Genomic DNA, 17,784 nt, shown 5'->3' with positions numbered 1-17,784 from the left:
GGCCCAACTAAAAATTCTAGAAAAAATATTAATAGATAGATATATGAGTATAGTTTCAGGAAAAATTTACGGAATTGGATTTCGAGTTTCGGAACTTGAGATATGATTTTTAAAGCGACTGTGATGCAGTTAGCCAGCTTGTCTAGAAATTTTAAAATGAATTGTATGAGCTGTTTAAGTAATGAATTAAGTCCTTTAACACCTCATGTTCGACTCCGAAAATAATCTCGGGTACGGGGCGTTACATTTAGTGGTATCAGAGCAGGTTTATTCAGTTCTCGGACTAACCTAGCTTGTGTAAAAGTTTAGCTATACATGCCACTGATATGTGATAGTGTGATGTCTTCCGACGCGTATGAGTACCGTCTTATTTAGACAGGGTACTCTCCAACCGAGCTGCGCCGACCATGTTCAATGTTATGTGAAGGTATTTGAGTAAAATTATGATTATGATAAGTCTCGGTTTAGAAAAGTATGAATAAAGGTTTATGATACATATGTGATAAATATTCATATTTGCTTAATGCTCATATGATGTAGTGTATGTGGCTTACTTGATAAGATGAACGGAATAAATAGAAAGTAGTAGAGGTATGAATAAAGGTCATAATATTATGATACGAGTGAAAATGTCCTTGTCTTGATTTGGACGTCGAATGTTGATAAATGTTAATGATATATAATTTTATGAGATAAAGAATTATAATGAAATGAACTTATCTATGTTAAATTGTTGGATGAATTATATGATTGTAATGATATGTACATGATGATGCACGAAATGAAAGTTGTGATTGTGATGCAAATATCTATGTTTGTTTGGCCTTATATAATGTCATGAGCATGAATTAATTTAATTAAATGAATGGATAAGTAAAGCTGTCTAGAAAACATAGAATGTATGCATAAGTATATTGTCTAAATGGGACAATAGGAAAATTGGTGTAAGCCAACATGAATGAATGGCATGATTTTGATGATGTTACTATGATGATGGAAGTTGTGTCATATGTGTATGTATAAGAAAGTCGAGTCAGAGGTCCTACAACCCTCCCCTTATCAAGTGGTGCTTATAATGGAATTTCATGAGATTTGTATTGAATAAGTTTCGGTTCGAGAACCCAAAGAGTTTAGTGATAGAATAATTATAAGTATGATCGAGATTGAAAATGAGCTGATAAGTAAAGTCGAGCCAAGAAAGTATCGGATTGACGTAAAAATTATTGGAGTTATGCCTTGTCCCGTTAGAAAAGGAATTCTCCTTGGTAAACCTGAATTACTCAGTGCAAGGTCGAGAAAAGTGTAAATCGAAATTTATTCGAATTGGCCTTCTTTAGTGAATGGTTTAATATGAAATTTGTGACGCAGAACTAGTTGGGGAAATGATATTTGAAATGTGAACTATCTGAGTGTGACGATTATATTTGGACAGATTTAGCGATCTCTTTTGAGATGTTCTATGTGTTTACTCGTTCTCGTAAATATTTCTATGGCTATTGATCTTCAAGAAATTCTTGTTATAGGGAATGTCTTCTAATTCGGTGTTGGATGAAAGCATTGGTAGTCTGACTGGTTTATAATTTATATTGCTCTATTTCATCGGGTATTCTATTTCATTTCGTCTGATAAGAATTGATGAGAGAATACGTATGATATTATGATTTTGTTTCTTCTACTTGATGCTTCATCTGATATATATGTATGGGACGATATATTGATCTTGTTATATTTGATTTCAGTGGGATTAAATGATGTTTTCTTCTGGACTTTCTTTCTTTGAAGAATTATCGGGGTATTCCATATTTTCTCTATGAGTTTGGTTTTCGATTCTCCAGCATAGTATCGTATCTTGGGTTTCTTTATCCTGGATCTCTTTATTCTGGATTTCTTTATTCCGGGTTTCTCTATCTTGGATTTCTTTATTCGGTTTTCTTGTTATCTTTGTTCCATAATTTGTCAATTATGACTCATGTTCGAAGTGGGTTCTTCAGCTCGTGATAATCATGTCAAATATGACTATACTTCTAATTTGATCTTGGTAATGTGGTGATTTTAGTATTGGGATTTTTTTTCTAATTTCTGTGTAAGGATTTGACATCAGTAAAGGCATAGGTGACAAAAGCACGAGTTTCAGTCGGTATGGTAAATTATTTATTTGAAAGATTTCATGTGACAATTATGCCAGGATTATTTTTCCCAAGTCTGATAATAGAATTTCATTTTGTACGGATAAAAGAGTAAATAGTCTGAACGAGAAGTGTATATTTATTAGAAAGAGTTTGATATTAGTTAAAGTCACTACGAATGATAAGGTTTTCGTTTTGTGAAAGCTGAAAATTTTGTTACATGTTGACAAAGTTCGGATAGATGAGAATATTGGTAACCGAAGTGTCTGAACTAGACTAGTCTACATTGAGTAAAGACTTCCTGACTTTCAGTAATGTACTGTTGTATGAATTGTGATGTGTTTCAAGACAGTGAGGTAATGTGATAGTTTAGAGCATTTGATGTTACATAAAATCGGACTTGTTAAAGGGGTTAAAGCCGAGCATTGGGATCTATCAAAATTATCCTTGTCAGTGTTGATATTGGGATGGAAATGAGAAGGATTATTCTTGAGGCCATATCAGAATTATTTCCATGACGGAAAGAGGAAAATGTGATGTATCTTATTGTTAAATGTTTGGCGAGATCTATAAATCATATCTATATTGAATGAATTCCTACTTATCAGATTCATGAAATTTCAGGTCTCTTTGATTGTTGGATTTCTTGGAATTCCGGTCTCCATTAATCAAGTTAAGATCCGGGTTTTATGTCATGATATCATGGGAAACTGAGAAGGGTTGAAAATTTAAGAACAGTTGAGAGTTGAGACTGTAAGCTTTTAGATCATATGAGAAATTGAAGAGATGTATTGGAGGTGCAGTCTAAGTGCAAGTTCTTGACACCGAATATGAGAATAAAAGTGAAGACCACTTTTCGGTAAGATTTTAGGGACGAAAATCCCTAAAGGGGGGAGAGTTGTAATATCCTGATTTTGGGCCTAGTCGGAATAGTGGTTTCGTGACCACAAAATCTGAGATAGAAATAATTATTTATGATTATTTTAAGGTCTATGATATGATTGCATGATTGTGTGAAAATTTCGTGAAGAAATTTTATGCATAAAGTGCTTAAATTGAAATTAGGGACTAAATCGAATAATTTGCAAAACTTGCATTCTAGAAGTTTCTAGTATGAAATTGTTTTGAAATATTAATTAGGAGGTCTTAAATAAAAATTTTACCAATTTCTAAGTCTATGGACAAAAATTGGACATGGATGGAATTTTTGGAAAGTTTAGTAGTAAGGGCATTTTGGTCATTTAGGGGTAAAATGAATTAAAATACAAAATTAAAAGCCAATTTTGCTCATCTTCAACCCCATGGCCGAATATAGCAAGGAGAAACCATGGCTAGGGTTTTCAAGCTTCCAAGCTCGATTGTAAGTCCGTTCTAGTCTCGTTTTAATGATTTTTACGTTTTTGGAGTCCGGTAGCTCGATTTAGCTTATGCTAGCAATAATTTAACCTAGGGTTTATATTTGGAAAAATACCCATAGGTGAAATTTGTGTATTTTGGTGTTTTATGATAGAATATGAGGTTTTAAATTATGTTAGACAACTTGTACTACTCGGTTTTAAGCTAAAAACGAGCAAAAGGGCTTAATCGGTAAAAATACCTAATAGTCATAAGTACATGTTAGAGTGAGAATTTGATGTTGCCATAGAAGGAAAAAATGATCAGCATGTCATAAAACATAATAAAATAGGCTGAAGTTTAATTTACGAGCTTTGGGTCAAAAGTGTAAATATGTAAAAGTTTAGGGCAAAACTATAATTTTGCCAAAATATGATTTTAGGTCAATTTGAATAATGTGAGTCCTAATTAGACTATATTTTAAATGATAAAGCAAGGAAAACTGAAATTCGGGCTAAATTGGGGAAAATACCAAGTTGTGGACGAAATGGTAAAAGTAGCCATTTTCGCATACGAGGTAAGTTCATGTGTAAATGTAGTAACATAATTGTTGTTTTAAGGAATTTAATGTTGTTTATATGATATGATGCTTATTATTATCATGAAACATTATGTTTTGTGGCTATTGTTGAATAATATGTAATTATGTGAATTACTTGGTGAGTATGAACTATCACCGAGTATCGGTTCCAATATTCCGTGGAAGACGGCAAAGATGTGAGATTGAGGAAAAAAGCCCGTTTGAACCTTAGGAATAGATTAGGATACAAGTGACATGTCACTGGGATATTTGGGCATCCGAACTCGTTGAGTTGAGTCCGATTTCACTTATGGATGAGAGCGTCCGAACTCGTTGAGTTGAGTCCGAGTTCGTGAGATGTAACTAGGCATCCGAGCTCGTTGAGTTGAGTACGAGTTCACTTATGGATGCGGACACCCGAGCTCGTTGAGTTGAGTACGAGTTCGCTTATGGGCGGGTTACATGGTAGCTTGGCTTCATATGTCGCACTTATGTGCAAACTTTCCATGTATCTGAATTATATTCCGATGTGTTCAACGGGTAAAGTTCTACTGAAATGGAGGAATACTCAAGATGAAAGGGACGTATTGGTAAGTGTTGTGAAATGGGTACTTTGAACAGGTATGTACTTAACCCTCGGGTTGGAAAATCGATATAACAACAATATGGTAAGATGATAAATGAAAATGTGATATGAATATCTCGGTGATGATTATGCAAATGATTTATGTTTGCTTATATAGTTGTGTTACTTGCTATTTGCATGTAAACTTACTAAGCATTTATGCTTACTCCCTCCTTTTCATTCCTTGTAGTTTTGACAAGCCAGCTCAGAAATCGGAAACGGTCGGAGGCTCGCTCACACTATCCGTGTATCATCTTGGCATAATGGCTTGTATATTTTGAGCATGGCATGTATAGCATTATAATCATTTTGTGTATATGGTCTTATGATATGGTTATTGAGTGGTATGGAAATGCTTGGTAATGATTAGCCATTGGAATGTCTAATCATGATCATATTTGGTGTTATGTATGTCAAATTACTAGCTAATCCATGGAAACCATGAAATAGGTAAAATTTACCATAAAATAGATTCAGACAGCAGTAGTGACGTGAATTTGAAAAATCACTAAAAATAGTAGAAATGGAATTAAATAATGAATAAGTTACAGAATCGAAGCTTGATGAGTCTATTTTCATATGGAAGAAGCGAAACAGGTATATGAGCTTTATTTTTGAGATGTTTAAATTTTTGTGAAACAGGGCCAGAGTGATTTCTGGATCCCCTGTTCTGACTTTGGAAATTCACCATAAATATTACAAACATAATTAGAAGTCATGCTTTATATTTACAGATTCATTATTGAGTCTAGTTTTATTATAGACAAACGAAATAGTCATTGAAGCTCTGTACAGGGAGATATCTGATTCGTAATACACAGAGGTCAGAGTAGTCAAACCCTGAAACAGGGGAGAATTTAACTAATAAACCGTACTAATTGGCCCAACCAAAAATTCTAGAAAAATATTAATAGATAGATATATGAGTCTAGTTTCAGGAAAAATTCACGGAATTGGATTTTGAGTTTTGAAACTCGAGATATGATTTTAAAGCGATTGTGATGCGAGTTAGCCGACTTGTCGGAAATTTTAAAATGAATTGTATGAAATTTGTTTAAGTAATGAATTAAGTCCGTTAACACCTCGTGTTTGACTCCGGAAATGGTCTCGGGTATGGGGCGTTACATTAGTTGTTATTTAAAAATATTTTATTAAGTGATTTTTGATAAATTTATCAATTAGGGACTAATTTGTTAAAATAGTAAAACTGCAATGATTTAATATGAAATTGTTGCATGAATGGGATTTTTGGATACCATAGGCTCAATTTTGGGTAAAAATGGTTAATTTGCATGTTTTGGGCTCAGGGACTAAATTGAATAAAAGTAAAACTTTAGGGGTAATTTTGTAAAAATGTCAAATATGACTAAATTGCATAAAAATACATTATTTTACTGTCTAAATTAATATATTGAATGAAATTATTAATTTAGATCAAGATCCGTTGAAAATTGAGGAGAATAGAATTACCAAAATGCCACTGTACTTTGACATTTCTGCAATTTAGCGAGGTAAGTTCGTACGGTTTAGAATTTAATATCAATTTGAATTATTGAATAGACTATCATTGAACAAATTATATATTTATTTTTAATTGTGGATATTTAATAATAAATTGAGATATTTTATTGATTTTGATACTCGGTGTGGATTGAACGCGGGATTAGAGTACATTCGTGCTTTGGTGTATTACGGAGGTTTGGAGTGGAGATGGTATTGGAGGGAGATATCGATATATTACCCAAGTAAATCGAGGTTCAGCATTTTTTGTGAACTCTCATGTTATACTTTCTGTTTGGCGTGATTCGGGTGGATCAGCTCTTTTGAGCTTCTTTTTAGCTTTTATGAGCTTCTGTTCAGCTCTTATGAGCTTCTGTTGGCGTGTTTGGGTGGACCAGCTCTTATGAGCTTCTGTTGATGATGTACTATTATCCATAAGTCATTCTTCGAATGGAAAATCTCTGTAAGTTAATTTGTTTAATGAATTTGAAATATTTGTTATTTATTGAATATTGATCCGAACATAAATAAATTCATCACTTGAGATTGTAGTTGATGCTTAGGTTCGTGTTAAGCTTATAGTTGCATTATGTCATGTTTAATATTAATGATATACATTGAAATGGTAAGTGGTCAAATGGAAATATGTTTATGTTCATGAAATGGTGGTAAGATTCAAAGAGGTATTTTCTTATAAAATCGTTTATCATGTGATTGACCCCAAATGAGTTATATACATAAAAGCACTAACTTGTGTATTGATGATGGTGATTAAGCTTATGTCAAGTTTGAGATTATGGTTGATGTTTATGCTCATGTCTGGTATTATACAAATGAAATGGGTAAGAAAAGAGAATGAAATGGTAAGTACGTAAATGGGATGTACTATAATGTTATAAAAGGTTTAATGTGATAAATGATGTAATTATATATGAGCAAATTGCTTATGCTATGTATGAATCTACCTATTTCATGGGTAAATACACTGAATTGGGAATTAATAATGTTGTTTAGACTTATGATAAGCATTGGTGACGAAATTGAACGTAAGTAAATAGAAAGATATATAATCTTATAAAATGGTTGGTGATTATATATTATGTCTCATGAAATCCTATCATGTTATGAATGGTCAGTAAATATGCGACATTAATGAACTTATTCATTTGTAAGTTGATAACTATGGTTTGATAAATCCTGAGACATTGGTATAGGTTTATATTTAACCTATAAATTTCATTATTGAAATGGAATTTTTATGCTTAAAGTTTATAAGAGCTTACTAAGCATTCAATGCTTAGTTATTTTCCTTTACTTTACAGATTACCGAAGCTCAATTGGTTGGAAGCTAGTCAGAGAGCCATCACACTATCCATCGGCTATATCGATAGATTTTGATGAGTTTGAGTCATGGTTATAATGGCATGTATAGGTGTCTTTGTTTGATGAAATTAGCCATTATGCTTGGCTTGTATATATGCTATTTTGGGTGATGAAATGGTTGATATGTTATCATGTATATTTGGCATTATAATGGTTGTTATTTTGGTGTTGTGTGATTACATGATGGAAGTTGGTATGGTAGTTAAAATATGTATGTCATGAGTTGTACTTGTTATGCTAGAATGTGTATTTGAAATGTTGGTTGGTATTTAATGAGATGGTATATCAAGTTGTTAATGGCTAGTTTTGGTAGCCTTGAATATATTTGGCATTTGGTAAATTTATTAAGATAGATGGTATATGTGGAAATGGTCATAATTGTATTTGTTGTGCATGGGATTAGTATGTGAACATTATGGTAAATGTAGTATTTAAGTTTTGAAATTGGTTGATTGAATTATGGAGGAATTTAGTAGATGTTTAATCAAGTTTGATTGTTGAGATTAATGTGCCATTTTGGCATATTGGTTGAATGGTTAGTTACTATGATATTTTAGTGAATATACATATGTTAAGTGTGTTTTGAATGCATGAATATAGGTACATTTGGGTTGTGTAAGTGGTTAGACTTTGGGTGAGAAAAATGGCTTGGAAATGACCTATTTTTCGTCCACAAGGACAAAGACATGGGCGTGTGTCTTAGTCGTGTGTGACACACAGCCATGCAACATAGCCATGTGTCCCCTGTCGCTTACTAAGGGTTACAAGTCAGGCTATTACACGGCCTAGCATACAGCCTGACACATGGGCGTGTGGCTTGGCCGTTGACCCCCTTCCTATGCCGCTCCGTCTGATTGCGAATGGCAAGGGCAATAAAATAGTCGAGGTCGAAGACGTGCCCATGCAACATACACCATAGAAAATAGGCGTCGTGAGTGTTGACGACGCTTGTGCTCTCTCGTCTCCTGTAGGCCAAGATGGCATGTAGGTACCTCAAGGATGGAGGGAGAGCCGATGCCTTAGAGCGGCTAGGATCGTAGGTGGCTGAGACAGGGACTAAAGCATTCCAGCACCTTGAAGGAGAATGATGGATGTGGCGATTGAGAGTGTCAAGATCGTTCTCCTCCATGAACTCTTCCGTGTATAAGTCAATTGCGATACCAAACTCTGGGATGCTTAACTGACTGACTAAACCACCAAGTTGAAATTGGACCGTTCCCGGATCATCAAAGTTGGTCATCACGGTCTGAAGATGGAACGTTGAGCAGAGTTCCATCGTAAGCTCAAGATACGTCGGTTTAACGATCTCAAAGAAAAGCTTCTAAGGGTCGGTGGTGAGGAGGGCCTAAATTGCATCAGCAAGTTGGACTTGTTCGACTGCGGCCCAGTCGATAGATTGGCCCACTTCCAAGGGTTGGACTCGTAAGATTTGAAATAGTTCCTTCTGATTGCCTGGTGGAAATTAGAGGAAAGGGTGTTGATTTCTAAAGTGGGACCCGAGGAAGATGATGCTCCTTTTCACTTTTTCGATGTAGGGACGACGGTCTTTTTCCCACGTGAACTTGACATTGTATATCTACAACAAAAAGCGGAATGAGAATACTTCCATGGGGCTCACATACTAGATTGAAAAGAATAAACTAAAATAATCAAGTATCAAGTTATGATGATGGATAATACTATGTTAAATATGGATGTGGGTTTTAAATCATGAAACCTATAGAATCAAGAACAAAATGAATGAATGTAGAATAATATATTAACTAAAAATGGCAAATTTCTAGTAAAAAGAATAAGTATTACTATCATTTCTATGAATATTTACTCAAAATAGTCAAATGAAGCAAAAAGAATCATGGAATAAGTAATATAATTGAAGAAAGTAGAGAAAAGTGTAAACAAATGCAAGAGGGGGCGCTTGAGGCGTTGAAACTGGTGTTGTGCTCGGTGCACGGGCATGACAGGTAGGGCGTGTAGAGTTGCAGCGGCTAGGGTTAGGGATTTTGAGGAAGGGGATGATGAATAGTGAGGGGGTATTTATAGAAAGTGGGGCACACGACCGTGGGACATGCCCGTGTGCCCTCATTTTAGCCCGTGTAAATCTAGAATTTCAAATTAGGGAGCGTCTGACATTCAGCCCAGCCCTTGTTCCCTGGGCGTGTTGGTGCACACGGCCGTGTACTGCTTCATTCGCTTCTCCCACACCCGTGTGTTTGTATGCACACCCGTGTTCATTTGGCAGGTTCGACCACGGTTTCCAGACACGAGCGTGTCACACGCCCGTGTTGATTTGGCAGGCTCGTCCACGGCCATATCGCACGACCGTGGAGACTTATTGCATCCCGTGTTTTGGAAAAATTTTGCCCTATTTTCACATGGTCGTATCGCACGATTGTGCCGTTTCCTATGGTGAAAGCACTGCATAAGGCACACCAGTGTGTCTGGCCCTATGGTCTTTAAAAAGTCTGTGTTCCATGACTCGGTTAATATGTTAGATGTTAAGAACTAAAATTTAAAGAAATCAATATTGTTAGTGCTCGGGTTGCTTCCTGAGAAGCGCTTATTTATAGTCTAAGCTCGACTCACCTCTCTGGTGTGTGATCATGGTGGCTCGAGGAGTTTATACTCCTCATTCCTACTATCAATTTTATTAATATAAGGTTTAAGATGAGTACTATTTACCTTGAACGTGCCAAAGTTGGGATGAATTACCTCGACTGTACCGTATGGAAAAATGCTAAGTACCATAAGAGGAGTTTCTTCATTTGGTTCAGAAGTGGCAATGCGAGGATCTGCTGCATCTAGTAGTATTTTGTCTCCAACTTTAAGTTGATTTGGTGGTGTATTTAGTTCGTCCTGGCGTATTTTTGGTTTATCGTGTGTTATTGGTTTATGTGTTCGCCATTCATTTAGCTCCTCAATTTATAGCCTTTGTTCTTCATGGATAGGTCCTCTGTTGTTATTTGAACATGGCTCATGCATGTTCTTCGAACTTATTTCCTACAAAATGGGTTGCATCATATGGTCAGTTTTAGTAGAATGATTTATACAACCACCTTCAATTTTCAATGTGTTATTCGAATTACGAGCTTGAAGAGTGATTGTTTCCTCAACCACACGAAGTGTGAGTTCACCTGTACCAACATCAATAATGGTTTCCTAGAATTAAAGGCATGTCATTATCCTCTTCCATATCTAGAACAACAAAGTCTATTGGGTATATAAATTTATCGATTTTAACAAGAACATCTTCAATGATACCCCTAGGAAATCTAATGGTTTTATCAGCCAATTGAATACTCATCCTAGTTTGTTTGGGTTTCCCAAGACCTAGCTATCTAAACATTTTATAAGGCATAACATTAATGCTTGCGCCTAAATCAGCCAATGCATTATGAACATCTAAACTACCAATTAAACAAGGAATCGTAAAACTCCCTGGATCTTTCAATTTGTCGGGTAGCTTATTCTATAAAATGGCTAAGCAAACTGCATTCAACTCCACGTGCGACGCCTCATCTAACTTTCGTTTGTTTACTATAAGCTCCTTTAAAAATTTAACTGCGTTAGGCATTTGCAAAAGAGCTTCAATAAATGGTAAGTTAATATGCAATTTCTTTAATAGTTTATGGAATTTACCAAATTTCATCTAAGCGATCTTTCCTTGTCGCATTAGGGTATGGCACACGAGGTTTTTACTCTTTACTTACCGATGTCTGCTCCTTTTGGCCCACCTCACCTTTATATTTACTTACCACAGTTTCTTACCTTGGTTCTGGTTCAGTTGCAACTAACCCTTCCCCATCTTGAGTAGTGATCACATTGAGTTGCTCCTTTGGGTTAGATTCAGTGTTACTTGGCAGGCTACCTTGTGGTCGTTCAGAAATAAACTTGGTGAGCTGTCCAATTTGAGTTTTGAGCCCTCAGATTGACGCTTGTTGATTTTTAAGTGCTTTCTTGGTATTCTAAAAATGAGTTTTTGACACTGAGATAAACTTTTTTAGCATCTCCTCAAGGTTTGGCTTTTTCTCTTGTTGGTAAGGTGGTTGTTGGAAGCTTGGAAGTGGTCTCTGATTCCCTTGGCCTCCCCATCAGAAATTTGGGTGATTCCTCCAACCTGCATTGTAAGTATTACTATAATGATTGTTTTGAGATCGAGGATTATTACCCATGTAATTTAATTGCTCGTTCTCCATGTTGTGGCCATAGGGTGGGTATTCTTAATTGTTCGATCTTCCTCCACTTGCTTCGCATTGCATTATTGGGTGAACCTGTGAAGAACCAAGGAGACCATAAATTTTTGTATTCAAAAGTTCTACCTGATTTGAGAGAATGGTGATCGAATCGATGTTGAAAATACTGGCTGCTTTCGTTGGCTTTGTCCTCATGACTTGCCACTGATAATTATTCACTAATATCTCTTCTATAAATTCATAAGCATCTTCAGGTGTCTTATTATTGATGGTCCCACTAGCGGCTGTGTCGACCATTTGTCTAGTCGAGGGATTAAGGCCATTGTGAAATGTTTGAACCTGTAGCCAGAGTGGTAGCCCATGGTGAGGGCATCTTCTCAAAAGGTCCTTGTATCTCTCCCATGCATCATAAAGTGTTTCTAAATCCATCTGTACAAAAGAAGAGATATCATTACGCAATTTAGCCATTTTAGCCGGCAGAAAATACTTTAATAAAAACTTTCCGGTCATTTGTTCCCAAGTAGTGATTGACCCTCATGGTAATGAGTTCAACCACTGTTTAGCTTTATTTCTTAACGAAAAGGGAAATAACTGAAGGCGTATGGCATCATCAGAAACGCCATTGATTTTAAACGTGTCACAGAATTCCAGGAAATTCTCCAAATGATTATTAGGATCTTCATCCTGCAAACCATCAAATTGAACAAACTGCTGTATCATTTGAATTGTGTTAGGTTTCAGTTTAAAATTATTTGTAGCAATAGTAGGCCTAACTATACTTGACTCAGTTCCTGTTAAAGTAGGTTTAACATAATCATACATAGTGCGTGGAGCAAGATTCTGATTTACTGGATCATTAGCAATTGTAGGAGGGATCGGGTTTTCTCGATTTTCAGCCACCTCCTCGGTTGTGGTTTAAGTGTCGTCCTCTTGCTCTTCCTCTGTGTATCTCAAGCTTCACCTTATTTCTCTTTGGTTTCTGCAAGTTGTGCGATCGATCTCACCGTCAAAGAGTAATGGTCCTGACGGGTTTCTCCTAGTCATAAACTATAAGAACCTGCTAGAAAAAGGAAAAGAGAATTTAGTAACAAAAATTAAAATAAAATTGAAATTGCAATAAAAGTAAATGGCTAAAGTAATAAAAATCGAGTGTTCCTAATATCTTAGTTCCCCAACAACTGCGCCAAATACTTGATACGTGATATTCATGACAGGTTTTAAATATTTATAATTAATCATTCTTGAAACTAACTATTATCACGATAAAGGCAAGTGTACCTATCAAACTGTAGTATAGTTTTAGCAAGACCCGATTGTCAAACCCAAAGGAACTAAAAGTACTAGTAATTACTTTCTTTTTATTATCTAGCCTAAAAATTAAGGGATTTGTTTATTTAAACTAAATTAACTAGTCTAAAGGTGCACAGAGAGAAAATTGGGGAAAATACTTTTAGGAAAAACTGATTGATTAAGACAATACCCAAGGAAATATCCACCTAGACTTCACTTTTTATTTAACTCTGAATCAGACGATTTATTCATTCGACTTGTTCCGTAGAAATCCCTAACTCTCTCAAGACTAACAACATCTAACCCTAGGTTGATTAATTGAAATCTCTTTCTAATTAACTCCCTAGTGTTGCATTAACTCGATCTATGGATCCTCTTATTAAGTTTCACCCTAATCCAAAAAAATCTTATCACCCTATCTCTAAGCGTGCATCAACTCTGCTTAATTATGACAAAGTTACTCTTAGATAGGGACTTTTTCTCCTCTAAATAAGTGCGTTAACTTGAATCAATATCCTGAAATATCAAAGTAAGAATTAAGAACAAATAATTAAGAACAAGCCAAATATTTATCATATAATTCAGATAATAATAACAAGATTCGTCTTAGGTTTCATTCCCCTTAGGTATTTAAGGGATTTAGTTCATAATTATAAAGGAAAACATCTTAGAAGAATAATGAATACAAAACATAAAGAAAACCCAAAAATCGCTGAAGGAAATTGAAGGGAGATCTTCAGTTTTGGAGGAGAATCCGACTTCTGAGATGGATCAATCGGCTTCCTTTGAGTAATTCCTTGCTTCCTACTCTCCGTCCCCCTTTCCTCCTCTTTTAAGGTGTATTTATAGGCTTTGGAATGCCTAAGAGCCCTTAAAAGTGGCCTTTTCTGAATAAGACTCTACTTGGGCTCGACAGGGACACGCCCGTGTTCGATTGCTTCAGGCCGTGGTCAAGGCTGTTGAATAGGCATGGGTGTGTGGCCACCCGTGTGAGTTGTGCTTTGATTCTGCCAAATTGACACGGCCATGTGGTCTGCCCGTGTGAGGAAGTCCAGGTCGTGTTGATTTAGTACGTTGGCTCATTTTTTCCATTTTTGGCCTGTTTCTCGCTCTTTTTACTCTCCGATGCTTTCTTGAGTATAAAACATGAATTTAAGGGATTGGGAGCATCGAATTCACCAAATCTAAGGAGAAATCATCCATAAAATGTGCTAAGCATGGGATAAAAATATGTATAAATTATGGTTTATCAATGATAATAGTCGTTCAAAGTCTAATGTGGAATATTCGAATAGAGATAATGCTAGATCGCATTTGAACTTCAAAGCTCTAGCCACGTCTGTTGCCAGTGTTACTAATGCAAAGAGTGAAAAGCCTGGGTGTGATCAATGTGGAATACGAAATTTTGGTGAATCCTGGGGAAAGGGTAATAAGCGAGCTTGTTACAGTTGTGGTTCACGAAATCACTTCATGAAGGATTGCCAGACTTAGCTGAAAAAGATAGTGTTCAGAATCCGAGGCCAAGTGGCAAGGCTTCTCGTGGTAGACCTCCCAAAAATACAGGAAATGTAAGCGGCAGTCAGAGAGGAACAAAAGATACAACTGTTAGATCCGAGGCTCGTGCACCTGCCAAAGCCTATGCTATCCGAGCACGTGAGGAAGCTTCGTCGCCAGATGTGATTACATGTACATTTACTCTTTATGATACTTTTGTGATTGCTTTGATAGATCCTGGATTGTAATGTTCCCTTTGTATTTCATTCTTGACATAAAGAATATATTGAGAGCACTTACTCAAACACTTGGTGTGCATTGCTTTATTATGGCTTTTGTAATTCTTTCGTTACTCTTTTTATAACAGCCCGATTTTAGCTAATTCGAAACAGTGGTTTTGAAACCACAAATTTGATGTCAAAAAATTATTTTAATATAATTTTTGGTGTTTACAGCATGATAGCATGTATGTGTGAAAATTTCGTGAGCTAATTTTATTGTTTGAATTGTCAATTTGAGAAAAAGGACTAAATCGCGTAAAATGAAAAAGTTGCATTCTACTTGTTAAAGGTTTCAAATAGCTTTGGCTTTTAAATATGATGGCCTTAAATGGAAATTATTATATTATATTAGTAAGTGGACAATTTTGGGCATATATTAAGTGATTTTAATGGTTATTAAATAAGGTTAAATTTAGTATTTAGTAATTTGATGTTATTTTTTAATTAAACAAAATTTCTGTCATCTTCCTAATATCATCTACCACCAAACATTTCATAACAAAAAGCCATGGAAGAAGCTTATGCATTCGGTCATCTTATCTAGCTAGCATGTGAGTATTTTTCATCCCGTTTTTTTATGATTTTTACGTTTTTGAGATCATTGCTTCGTATTTTAGCTAGCCCGTACCTTAGATTTTGAAATTGTTAAAGATTTAACATGTTTCCATTGTTGAATACTTGAGTAATTTGATGATTGATGATAGATTATGAAGGTTAATTGATAGATTAATAGTTTTTGTAAAGTGATTTTTGACAAAAATGCATAATAGGGATCAAATTGTGAAATATGAAAATTGAGTGGTTGAAATGTGAAATAAATGAAAATTTTGGGCTACTAGGGACCTATGTGAAATTTGGCCAAGCTTGGGTTTAATGAAATTTTGTGAATTTTGTGTATTTTTTAAATAAGGACTAAATTGATTAATTGTGAAAATTTAGGGGCTAACATGTAAAAAGGCCTAAATGTATGTTTTGGACTAAATTGAAAGAATAGAAGATTGAGTAAGTTAATTTTGAATATATATAGATCAAGAAAAGAGGAATCCAAAATTAGATTGGGGAAAAGCAAGGTTATCGAGTAGTCAATCCGATCTGTCAATTCCGAATACGAGGTAAGTTCGTATGTGGTAATTTCATTATAAATGTATGTTAAATGCTTTGATATTGCATAAACTATATTATGAGATTACGGATAATGTTTGTATTGTGAATACAACTCTACGGATGTGTTCAACGAGGAAATTAACAAGTGTAACTTCCCGATTAAACCTTAGGAATAGTTTAGGATGCTAGTGACATGTCATTAGGTTATTGAGTTGGCTTCGGGCCACGATATCAGCACTTTGGGTGCGATTGATACCTTGATTTGGCTATGGGCCATGGTATTGGTATTTCGGAGAGGAGTTACCTTGATTTTGCTACAAGCCATGGTATAGGTACTCCAGGAGAAGTTGCCTTGATTTGGCTATGGGCCATGGTATAGGTACTTATCGATTGAGATCCTTGACTATCCGACTTCTATTCCAAATGGTTCAATGGGTAAACGAATGATATGGTTGAGAAAGAGGTTAGTACCAGGTAATACAGGTATGTACAGAACCTATTCGAGTATTAAATAGAGAAAGTTCAATGAGATGGTATTTGATCATGTTTTGAGACATAAGAAAGGTCTGTAGTTAATGTGTATATGGTGATGTTATGTATATTTGGTTGGTTTGTGTTTATTTGATGAATTAAGTTATTCACATACGAGCTTACTAAGCTATGAAACTTACTTTGTGTTATTTTTCTATGTTTTATAGTAAATCAGGGCTAGCTCAGATCCGGGAGTTGTCAGGAACATCATCGAACTATCAGACATCTAATTGGTACGTTTGAGTTGTATAAATATGGTATATGGCATGTATGGGTTACTTATGGTACTTTGGTTGTGAATATAGCCATGAGAGTTGGCATGTAAATAATGTTAATATATTGATGTGTGTTTAGCTAGTAGAAATGGCTTGTACATGTATATGTTTAGATGGTATATATAGCCATGAGTGATGGCTTATTTTGGCATGTTTGGTATGAATATGGTTATGGTTTTATAGTTGCAAATGGTTAATTGATTTAATGAATATAATGTTTGAGAAATGCTTTGATGAAGTATGATTTTATAAGTATTTTAATAGGTAATTGGCATTGAATTGAGTATTGAATTTCGTTGAAATGGATATGGTATGAGTTGTGCATTTGGTTGATGATTTTGGCTGCCTAATTGTATGATGAAAAGTTACCATTTTGGTTGTTTAGATGAGCATGAGAAAGGGTGGCAAATTAGCCTTGCAAATGGTCTATTTTTGTCCACACGGGCAGAGACACGGGCGTGTGTCTCAGCCATCTGTGACACACAGTCATGTTACACGGCCGTGTGTCCCCTGGTGTTGATATTAAAATGAAGTCAATATGCTCCACACGGTCTCACACACAAGCGTGTGACCGGCCATGTGGTACAAGTCAATATACCCCCTAAATGGCACACGGCCTAGCACACGGGCGTGTGACTTGGCCATGTTGCATAAGTCAGTATACCCTATAGGTTTGGCACGACATAGTACACGGCCTGGTACACGGGCATGTGTGGCCACTTCGAAGGGCACACGGGCTAGACACACGGTCGTGTGGTCAGCCGTATGACCCAAGTCAGTATGTATGCCCTGTTTCCACATAGTCTGGGACATGGGCATGTCTGAAACCGTTTGAGGTGCACGGCTTGTTCACACGGGCGTGTGACCCCTGTACTTAGAAAAGTTTCTAAGTTTTCCCAAAATTTTCGTATGATATCGGTTTAGTCCAAAACTATTTCTAAAGCTTGTTTAAGGCCTCGTAGGCCCTTATAAGGGACAATGTGATTGTATTAAATGATTTATGAGAATCAATGCTTTATGTTTGATAAATGTATGCTCTATGTTGTAAATTGATCTGTAATACCTCG

General features: G+C 35.7%; 1 non-coding gene across 1 annotated transcript; it reads left to right on the top strand.

Moving 5' to 3' along the window:
* The first annotated feature begins 12,097 nt into the window (after positions 1–12,097).
* LOC128295815 (small nucleolar RNA R71) lies at positions 12,098–12,204 on the top strand. The gene has a single exon (XR_008286364.1). It is a non-coding gene; the product is annotated as a small nucleolar RNA R71 (small nucleolar RNA).
* Positions 12,205–17,784: the final 5,580 nt, after the last annotated feature.

The sequence above is a fragment of the Gossypium arboreum genome, chromosome 7 (assembly GCF_025698485.1).
Source record: "Gossypium arboreum isolate Shixiya-1 chromosome 7, ASM2569848v2, whole genome shotgun sequence".
Lineage (NCBI taxonomy): Eukaryota > Viridiplantae > Streptophyta > Magnoliopsida > Malvales > Malvaceae > Gossypium > Gossypium arboreum.
Note: the sequence above shows the minus strand (reverse complement) of the source record. Positions and strands in the feature narration are given on the sequence as shown.